This window comes from Marmota marmota, unplaced genomic scaffold (assembly GCF_001458135.2).
Source record: "Marmota marmota marmota unplaced genomic scaffold, marMar, whole genome shotgun sequence".
NCBI classification, from domain to species: domain Eukaryota; kingdom Metazoa; phylum Chordata; class Mammalia; order Rodentia; family Sciuridae; genus Marmota; species Marmota marmota.
The window spans coordinates 34,505,721-34,517,217 of record NW_026000093.1 but is presented as its reverse complement, the minus strand read 5'-3'; the positions used below and the strand labels follow the sequence as shown (position 1 = coordinate 34,517,217).

Below are 11,497 nucleotides of genomic sequence, written 5' to 3'. Positions count from 1 at the left end.
CCACCCCGGCCACGCGCTACCCGCAGCCGACCCCACACCTCCCTTCCTCGGGAGCGTGCCGCGTACCCGCGACGCCGGCAACGCGCACCAAGCGTGCGCCTCCCAGCCCGCCCCTACACAGCGCGCTGCGCCGAAGCCGCCCAAAGCCTCCAACTCCGGACCCGGAATCCGGCTCCCCGCGAGCATGCGCAGCGAGGGTGCACTGAAGCTGCCTCTGGACAACTCCGCTCCTCCGGGTCTTCGGAGTGGTCGAGTGGAGGTAGCGAACTAGCCAATAGAAGATCGGGGCGTGGCCAGAACCTGTGGAAGGGGCGGGGCCTCCACCGAGATTTAGGAAGAGGCTTCCCTAAATTCACGCTGAGTACTTAACTGCTGACTTGACTTTCCGGTCCGCCAAACCCTGTGCATGACCTCAAGTAAGGTCCTCGGGGCAGTGGCGTTCTTTCTCGAACACTTTGCAGCCTATTTTTGTAGGCTGCTAGTAAATACTCCTTGACTTACCTTAGTATTTGACTTAGAACCCATTACAAGAATAAATAATTGGACTCAGCAGATGGTCCTACCAGAAGACTTGCAGTCCATTTTTATTAGTAATCAAATTGCTCACTCCCCCCACCACCCACTACCACATCAGCCCAATAATAAAGCAAATACATGTGTCCATGCAATTAATCCACACCACAGTCCTGTAAGGTAGCGTTTATTAGCTCCATTATACAAATGAGTTAACTGGTTTAGGAAAATGCTATTGGTAATCTGTTGCTTTCAGAAGAAAGGCCACCCTGCAAATAGAAGTCTGTGATGATCACATTACTTTCCAGATGACATGGTCTTAAGATAAAAAAGCAAAGTCGGTTTCTACAATTTTTGCCCAAACCACTTACCCAACCCCTACAAACTACCTGCAACCAACCTCCTCTCCGTCTCAGAGGTTAGAGTTCCTGCTCCTTTCCAAAGGAAACTCCTCCACTGACTGCTCCTTCCTGGGACCCGCTTCTTAGCCTGTCTCGAAAACTTTTTCGTCTCTCCTGGCTACAACAGCATAATCATGTTTTAAGATTTTTCTGTCCTAAATTTTCTCTTGACTTTCAAGCATCTTTCTAGTTATCTTTTTCCATTGTCATTAAACTTTTTGAAAGAAGTGTGTAACAAAAATAGCAGTGACATTCAACAAATATCTCTTGACTGAACAGTGTACATTCCCTTCCACTCTAGTGCCTTAATCCCTGCCCTTTGACTTCACACTTGAATCAGGCGCATCGTCTCATGATGCATGAAGATCAATCTAAGATATACAACTGATAATATCATTCTACTGCTTAAAATCATTCATTGGCTCTTTAGAGCTTTTATGACAAAGACTAACCAGATTCAAGGCCCCTTGCATGCTCACATCCTTAGTTTCTTCTGTAATGAGAACTCTTCATAGTTGCCTGAATGTGTTAACTCATCTCTGTGCTTAAATACATATTGTTTCCTCTTTTTTCCCATATTTTTGCTGTCAGGTCCCTTTCAATAAATGCAGCAACTGCTTATAAACACCCCCTCAGAAACACTATGCCTATCCCCAGCAGTGTCTGTACTCCTTCTCCAGAACTTGTGCAAAGCCTCCTGCTTCCTGCTCTGTCTCACTTTCATCTCCCCCAATTGCTCAGTGTCCCCTCAGCCCTGTATAGAAGCTCCTAATGTTCTTCTCATCCCCTGAATTGACACCCAATATTGAATGTTTACTTTTTAAAGATATTTTTAGTTGTAAATGGACACAATACCTTTATTTTATTTATTTATTTTAATCTTTATTTATTTATTTATTGGTACTGGGAATTGAACCCAGGGGCATTCAACTACTGAGCCACATCCCTAGCCCTATTTTGTATTTTATTTAGTGACAGGGTCTCACTGAGTTGCTTAGTGCCTCACCATTGCTGAGGCTGGCTTTAAACTCCTAATCCTCTTGTCTCAGCCTCCCTAGCAGCTGGTATTGCAGGAGTGCACCACCAAGCCCAGCTTATTTATTTATTTTTATGTCATGCTGAGGATCTAACCCAGTACCTTTCAAATGCTAGGCAAGTACTCTACCACTTAGTTACAACCCCTGCCCCAAATATTTACTTTCATTACTAAACATTTCTTGGGTTTCCAATGGATACTGTTGTACATATGTTTTTGAAAATCACTGTCCATGTCCTTATGTACTATCTTAAGTTAAATTCTTGAAAGTCATCAAAGGATGTGAACAAGTTTAACCCTTTTGAAACATGTTGGCAAGTTGCTTTCCAGGAAGAACATGGGGATTGAAACACAGCTCTGCCACTGCAGGCCACCTTCTGACTTTCAAGATCCTAGACACTTTTACTTTTGTGGGCTTCTTCCTCCATAAAACAAAATTACAAACTATGTTTTCATACTGCATTGATATAGAGACAAATATATGGACATTATACATTAAAATACTTTCTTTAAGCCAGGTGTGGTGGTGGTACACACCTATAATCCCAGCTACTCAGGAGGCTGAGGAAAGGAGGATGGCAAGTTCAAGGCCAACCTGGGCAATTTTTTGAGACCCTGTCTCAAAATAAGAAAGTAAAAAGGGCTGGGGTTATAGCACAGAGGTAGAGTGTTGCCTAGCATATGCCATAAACCCCATATTGTACCCTCCCCCAATTTTTTTCTTTTACCTAAACATTTATTTTTTTTCCTTCTGATCTGAATAGAAATTAAAGCATTTTTGTGAGCTCTAAATGTGTTATGAGCCTGAAGCACTGTGCCTATTATGCCTAATGGATTAGCTGGCCCTGTAGCCACCTACAAACCATGAGATTTGGCCAAATTACTTAATCTGATTATACTTTAGCTAGGAAATTAGTGTAGTGCTGCCACATGATATTATAATAAAAAGGAAATAACTTGCTACAGGAATACTTATAGCTATCTAGCACGTAAGTATGGCACATAATCAATGAATTCCTGTTGCCATAATTGTTATTATAAATTTTCCCACAGCACTACAAGACAGTAAATGTGCTTCTTCAGAGTGCCCAAGTCACAATGAGTAACTTTGGTAAATATGCTCTTATCACTGGTCCATAGTCCACTTTCTTGCTGGGATGCATAATTCACAAGAGGGCACTTTCTATCGTGTAGATATTGATCCTTCATTAAACTATTTGTCTTTTCCATTTTTGTTTTCTTTTTACCTCATACATTTTTTCTCATCGTTAGGTCATGTAATTCTTCTGCTCTTATTTTTTTCTATGTGTTAGACAATTCTTTTTTTTTTTTTTCATTAAGTAATTTAATCTTTGAAGATTTATTTTGGAGTGATATTCTTTTATTTTCTCTAAATAGCTCATAGTATTTCCTAGTCTATTTGTCAAAGAATCTTTCTCTAGCCAGAGGTGGTAACACTTGTGTATAATCCCTGTGACTCCAGAGGGTGAGGATAGAGGATTACAGATTTGAGGTCAGCCTGAGCAATTTAGCAAGAAGCTGTCTCAAAAATACAATGAAAAGGAACCCAGGGTTCAATTCCCAGAGTACCACCAAAACAAAACAAAACAAAACTTTCTCTAACTGTAGTAATATTAAAATATGTCCACAACTTTGTTGATCCTCCTTCTTTCACAAACCAGAATCTGATTCTTTTCCAAGTGAGTGTGGAATATAGTTAGTGACTTGGTTCTAATAGATACAATGAGACTGAACTATCACTTCTCAAATTAGGTCATAAAAAGGCATTATGGATTCTCCCTACTCTCTCTCAGATCATTAACAACTACCACACATCAAGCAGCCCTATGCACAGGCCCACATGGCAGGGAGATGAAACATCTTGCCAGCAATCAACAAGGATCTGAGGCCTCCTGCCAATCTCCATGTGGAAGACACCTCTTAGAAGCAGATCCTCCAGCCTAAATCAAGCTTATGGATTAATTCATTTTGAATGAAACTTCACTGGGATCTTGAATCCAAATCACCCATAGAAACTGTGAGCTAATAAGAGCTTATTGTTTAATGCCCCTAAATTTTAGGGATAATTTGTCACCAAGCCATAGAAACTAATACTCATCTGATGTTTCTCAAGCTGGAATGATTTTGCAGGGAATTTTGTCATTGTCTTGAGACATTTTTAATGATGGTGGCTTTGGGGGCAGCAGTTCCTTTGCAATCTAATGAGTAGAGGCTGAGAATGCACAAGACCCTCTCCCTCCCCTCAAGCAAAAAACAAATGCCAGGTCCCAATGGCATTAGCACTGAAGAAACTGCACCCACCTGTCTACTTTCCCTAGAACCTTAAGAATTTCCTTTCTCATTGTACTTGTGGAAAAGGTAGGGTTTGGATGCCCCTTCACCTGTTTCTTAACCCTCCCTAATATACTCCTCAAACTCCCTTGCTGATCAAAGCCTAAGTCCAGAGATAGCAGTACCCCTTTTAGGACAATCTGCTGCTCCTTTCCAAAGCAATGGAATCAATAAGAGGCAGGTCTCCTCTCCCTTGATGGTTCTCTCTCCTACTTACTCTCTTGAAGTATGACACAGTTGTCAAGTATATTAGACTTAAAGGTTGGGAATAACTTAAAGCAATTATATCTTATAAATCAAATCATTTTTGGTGATTGTATTAGTAAAGGTTCTTCAGAGAAATAGAATCAATAGAATATCTACATATATATGTGGATTTGTTAGGAAATTGGCACACACAATCACAGAAGTTGAAAAGTTCCATGTCCATCATATCTATAAGTTAGAAAGTCAGAGATGCCTGTAGGAATAACTCAATCCAAGAAGCTGGAAACCGCAGAACAAGAAAGCCAATGGAACAGCCTCCAGTAGGAGGCTGAAGGCTCAAAAACTTCAGAGGGCTACTGGTGCCAGACCCAGAGACTACACACACATATGGAGTCTGTTATTGAAGGGTAGGCAGCAGGAGAAATATACCCTGCTCAGGGAGGAATAACCAGAGAGGGAGTTGTACTTCTTGTGTTTTCCTGTTCCTTGGCCCCCAGCCAATTGGATGGTGTCCTCCCACGTTTGGGGTGCCCCTCTCCCACCAGTTTACTGACTCATATGCCAGTCTTCTCTGGAAAAACCCCAAAGACAGGCTCAGAACTATTGATTTGCCACTTCTCTAGGCATCCCTCAATCCAGTCAGGATGACATCCAAAATTAACTATCACAGTGCTACTCTCCTTTAATTGATGAAGTATTATTTACATGCATTAACATAACTTCATCTAAATTGTACATTTCAATGAATTTTGACAAATTACTATGTCAGTGTAGTTTTACCATCATACTTGTGACACAGAACCTTCCCAACACCATAAAAAAAATCCTAGAACCCTTTCTCTCCCCAGCTACTCCTGGTTCTAGACAACTAATAATCTGCTTTCTGACACTATAGAATTATTCTATTTTCTCAAAAATTTGATATAAATGGGATTATCCAGTATGTAATCTTTCATGTGTTGTTCCAGATCAGCTATTCATTTTATTTTTTAATTTTGGCTTTTCTCTTTATAAATGTCATATTTATACTTACTTGGGGGGTTATTCAATCTTATTTTTCTAGATTTTTTTAGGTGCAAGCTAACATTATTCTATTGGGACTTCAATCTTATTTTGGGAGGTGGGGAGGAGTGGTACCAGGAATTGAACTCAGGGGCACTTAACCACTGAGCCACATGATCAGCCATTTTTATTTTTTATTTTGAGACAGGGTCTCCCTAACTTGCTTAGGGCCTTGGCAAATTGCCAAGGCTGGCTTTGAACTTGTGATCCTCCTGCCTCAGTCTTCTGAGCTGCTGGAATTACAGTGGGGCACTGCATCTAGCCTGGCTTTTTTTTTTTTTTCCTAACACAGGATACAGAGCATGAATTTCTTTCTCAACTTGGCATCAGAAAAAAAATCATCAAAAATTTCAATGTATTTTTTTAAAATTTTCATGTTGTTCTAAATTTTTATATTCCTTATGATTTCTTTTTTGATTCATGAGTTATTAGAAAATGTGTTACATATTTTTAAAATATTTGGTAATTCTCCTTTTTGTTGCTGTTTCCTAATTTAATTCCTAATTTAATCTTGAGTCAGAGAATATATTCTGTATTATTTCTATCCTTTTAAATTATTAATACTAGTTTTATGCCCCAGCATTTTTTATGAAATTTTCAAGTGCATATGAATGGTTTATATTTTGCAGTTATGGAGAAAATGAAGATTGTTCTATAAATGCCTATTAAATCAAGTTGGAAAAAAGTAGTGTTTTATTCTATCTTTGAAAAAAATTTTTCACCACTCCTTGTTCCCCACTAACACTTTAGTAGCATTTTGGGTGTTAGACTTGCCAAAAAGAATTCTAACCTTGTTTATTATGCAACCATTAGATAGTTTGAGGTATTAAGAAATTAATTGGCTCTTATGAGATCAAGATGGTAAAGATAGCCAGGCCTAGAGGTACAGGCCTGTAATCCCAGAGGCTTGGGAGGCTGAGGCAAGAGAATCTTGAGGTCAGCCTCAACAATTTAGCATGGCCCTATGCAACTTAGTGAACCCTGTCTCAAAAAATAAAAAGCATTGGGGACATGGCTCAGTGGATGAGCACTCCTGAGTTCATTTTCAGGTATCAAAAAAAAAAGATGGTAAAAATAATAAATGTTCTTTAACTCAAATTTTCATGTAGATTTGAGCTATTGGTGGGAAGCAAAGAGAATGTACTCAGGCTTTGAATGCTTTCAACTATGGCCTTTCCAATGATTCAGATTGAATACCTGTTAAAGAAATTTTGGAAAGGGCTGAGGTTGTGGCTCAGTGGTAGAGCATTTGCCTTGCTCGCACTTGCCTTGCACGTATGAGGCACGGGGTTCAATCCTCAGCACCCATAAAAAAACAAATAAGCAAAATAAAGTTACTATGTCCATCTACAACTAAAATTTAAGAAAAAAATTGGAAATATAAGCCATCACATAAATTCCTTGATTATATATTAGGGAAATAAAGGTTTATAAGCAGAAAACAGAGTGATCAGCTCCATTGAAGCATTTATGGTCTACCTATTATATACTGGGCATTATACACACAAAATCAGTGAAAATTAGTCCCTGCTCTACCCTTCAATAAAGGGTAGTTTAATTTTCTTTTTTATAATTCTCTCAATTTTGAACTTTAAAAAATATACAACTATTTTATCTGCTCTCCAGAAACTTGAGTTCCCAAATATTTAAACAAATACTGAATTTAATATGCTATGATAAACCTAGGGATAAGGGGTACACACAAAGCTTAAAGAGTGGTTGAGAATTGTGCAGTGGCAGATGGGAGACTGTCTCAGAAGCTAAGGATGAATTGATTTAAACAAACAAAAAGGATATAGGTGGGAAAACATTTCAGCAGAGAGTAACAGCATGAACACTGACCTGAAATGTGGAAGAGCATAGATTATACAAGAAATCACAGAGTACAGTGTGGGACTGGGAGTTACTTAACTGAATATAATCAAAGGTCTGTTATGTATTTGCTTATCAAATATGCAGGTTCTTTGTGATAGATTTTTTTGTTTTATTTTTACATGTTAGGAAAATAACCTTTGAGCCTTCTAATACCTTCTAGATTTCTATAAACTCCATGTGAACAGAAACCAAGCTTACCTCATTTTCTCCTGCACAACACATATTTGTTGAACAAATTATTAAACTATTCTTTCTTTTCCTCTTCCTCCTCTATTTCCTCCTCTTCCTCCTCCTCCTCCTCCTCCTCCTCCTCCTCCTCCTTCTTCTTCCTGGGGATTGAACCCAGGTTTGCTCTACCACTGAGTTACACCCTTAGTCCTTTTCAGTGTTTTTTTTAATTTTGAAAGTGTCTTGCTAAGTTGCTGAGGCTGGCCTCAGACTTGCAGTCCTTCTACCTCAGCATCTCAAATTACTGGGATTGTAGGCATTCACCACTGTGTCTGGCTTCCCAAGTTACTAAATTCTTTTTTTTTTAAATTTTTTAATATTTATTTTTTAGTTTTTGGCGGACACAGCATCTTTCTTTGTATGTGGTGCTAAGGATCAAACCCAGGCCGCACGCATGCCAGGCGAGCACGCTACCACTTGAGCCACATCCCCAGTCCCCAAGTTACTAAATTCTTGAACTAATTAGCCTTTGCCAAAATCCAAAGTAGATTTATCTTTTAAATCATTCCTTTATTTGTAAGAACTCATTTTCTTGAATAAATTATGTTTTGTAAATTGTCTTCAATAAAGGGTAGCTTAATTTTCATTTATATAACTGTCCCAATTTTGGATTTTGAAAAAAATGCAACTGTTTTATCCTTATATGTCTACATTCATTCACTATTTATTCATTAGAGACTTGTTGAATGCTTGTTTATGTGCTGGCATTGAGCTACACACCAGGGGTTCAGTAGTAACAAATCAGACCTAGCTTGGGCCCCAAGGGAGTATATATGTTCCAGGGAGGAAAACAGACAAGTATTGAACAAATAACTGATAAGCACATTGATGTTCCAGAACAAAAGTGATTAATTGGGGGAGTTAGTAATATTGAATAGAGTTTTAGTGTCTATTCAATATGGATTACTATATGGTAATTATAACACATTTATGACTTTCTTTTTACTTTATGTTCTCCACTTTGTTGTATTATATCACATTTATTGATGTGTGGCACATAATGAATATGCTAATTTTTGCTGGTTGTTTTTAATTATACATAACATTAGGATTCATGTTGACAAAATTATGAAAGAATGGAATATAATTTGCTCTAATTCAGTCCCTAGTACTTCCCCTTTTCCTCCTGTCCACCCTCCCACCCTGTTTTCCTTTCCTCTACTCTACTGATCTTTCTGCTATTTACTTGTAATTTTTGTTGTTGTTGTTGCTGTTTTCTGTTTTTAGTTAATGTCTTGTAGATGTACACGAGGGTGAGATTCACTGTGGTATATTCATATATGTACATGGGAAAGTTAGGTCAGATTCATTCCCTCTCTCTTCCCCTCAATCCCCTTCATCTAATTCATTGTTCTTTCTGCTGTTTTGATGGAATCTCCACCACCACCCCCCAACCTTCTTTTTCCTTTCTGTCCCCCAGCCCCATTTTGGACTAGTTTCCACATATCTGAGAAAACATTGATATTACTTGATTCAATGAAAAGTGAGTATTTCTTAATAGAAGTTGCTTTTGTTGTTCGTTGTTCCCAGTAATGGAAATCAAATGCAGGACCTCATGCATGCCAGGCAAGAGTATTGGGGATTGAACCCAAAGGGTCTTTCCCACTGAATTATATCTCCAGACCTTTTCAGTGTTTTATTTTGAGACAGGGTCTTGCCGAATTGCTGAGGCTGGCCTAGAACTTGCAATTCTTCTACCTCAGTATCCTAAATTGCTGGGATTACAGGCCTATACCATCACGCCCAATGCCCTTTTTATTTTTATTTTGACAGAGGATCTCACTAAATTGCCTAGATTGGTCTCAAATTTGCAATCCTCCTGCTACAACCTCCCAAGTAGCTAGGATCATAGGTGTACATGTGCTATCATAGCCATAATATAAACTATTTTTATTCAAATCCTTGTTCACTATTGCTTTAAAAGTTTTTACTTTTCTAGACTAACTCTGTTAGATCGATATTTACAAAATGTCCATCTTCAGCATGTTTACAATCTGTTTCCCCTTTGTAATATAAACAAATTGATATTCTGGCAGGGTGCTATGTCATACGCCTGTAATTCCAATGATTTGGGGGATGAGACAAATTTGAGACCAGGCTTGGCAATTTAACAAAGACCAGATCTCAAAATTTTTAAAAATGGGAAGGTCTGGAGATGTGGCTCAGTGGTAGAGTGACCCTGGGTTCAATTCCTAGTGCAGCAAAACAAAACAGCTATATTCTACCCCAGCAATAGGCAATTCAAGTTTTGGGCCTTAGGACTAGCCTCTTTGATAATTGAAGGTAGCAGCCAAACTTTATAGCCTTGTTGGAGGTTTATAGCCTCAGTGGATGCTGATTGTTGTCTCCTTCTTACATTGCCCACCATCTAAGAAAATCTTTCCTCTGACCACACCCATGGCTACCATGTTTGTAGCACAGGTTCATAGTATCTCCAGCGCTGGGGTCTTGCCACATAATACCCAGGGGAAAACAACTCAAAGTCTATTCAGGCCAATCAGATTTTCTTGCACAATAATTTTGAACTAAGAGCCAGGCACGGTGACTCATGCTTATAATCCTAGCAACTTGGGAGGCTGAGACAAGAGGATCACAAGTTTGAGGCCAGCTCAGCAATTTAGCCAGGCCCTGAGCAATTTAGTGAGACCCTGTTGCAAAATTAAAAATTAAAAAGGCTTAGGAATGTAGCTCAGTAAAAAAAGTGCCCATGGATCCAATCCCCAATACCAATAAATAAATATATACAATTTGAACTAAGCCAGTGTGGTGGCATACCTGTAAGTCCAGCTACTCAGGATCCTTAGGTAGAAGGACCTGGAATTAGAGAATAAAATTTTTTAAAAAGGGCTGTATGTGTGGCTCCAATGGTGGGATGCTTGCTTCACAGGCAGGAAGCACTGGATTAAATCCCCAATATTGCAAACAAAAGCAAAACAACAACGAAAACTTTGAACCAAGAGATGTTGACTTTGACTTACTAATTAGTTGTGAGTGCTGGCACTGAAATATCTGGTCAAGTCTGAGTCAAATAGCTCCACAGCAGAGCAGAGACTCATGTTAAACTGAATTTATCCAGGAACAAAAAAAAGAAACAAGCACCTGGGGGGAAAAGCCCAGCTATATCAAGGAAATGACATGTAGAGAGATGAAGAAGAGGGAAATGGTGCTACCTTAAACAAAAAGGCAGAAGAAAAAGAGAAGTGGTTGGAAGATTTTTCAACATTTACAAGACCCAATGGTACTATTTGCAGTTGGATTATATGAGATTCCCACTTATCCTTCAAATAAATTCTCTTTTCATCTGGTTTATTGGAACATCTTTCTTAGCTCCTCCAGGCAAATGATTATGGAATAAGAAGCTTGCATAGCTATTTCAGGGTACCTCAAACTCTCTGGTACATGCCTGGACTACTAGGTCTTGGTCAGGTAGTCCCATGGCTATCTGTGCCTATAGGTGTACCCACCACTCAACATTGTTTGAACTAATTGATGTTGTTTTTCTATGCCAACTAGTTAACCTGCCATTTAGATGTCATAATTATGGGGCACATCAGCAGCAAATTCCATCCAGTTAGGTCCTAGATAGGATTAGACAAGCTTGACTTGTCTCTGAAAGCAAGCAGGATAGTTTATGTATAGCAGTAGAGAAAGGAGGTGAGGCTCAAGGTTAAATGTCATCTGATATCAATGACATTAACAAGCTAGTCCAGATATGGCAGCAGAGAAAGGAAGTGAGGTTCAAGGTTAAATGGAATCTGATGTCAATGACATAAAGACAAGAAAAACAAACAAAGTGGACATAAATCAGGGCATGCTTACAGAC

At 38.9% G+C, this 11,497-nt stretch overlaps 1 protein-coding gene across 1 annotated transcript in view; it reads right to left on the bottom strand.

The window, feature by feature from the left end:
* Wwp1 (WW domain containing E3 ubiquitin protein ligase 1) overlaps positions 1-169 on the bottom strand; it is a 113,953-nt gene extending 113,784 nt beyond the window's left edge. The window contains exon 1 of the mRNA XM_015485931.2: positions 1-169. This exon is cut by the window's left edge and continues 220 nt beyond it. The gene's annotated coding sequence lies outside the window, so the exon portion shown is untranslated.
* Between the last annotated feature and the right edge of the window lie 11,328 nt (positions 170-11,497).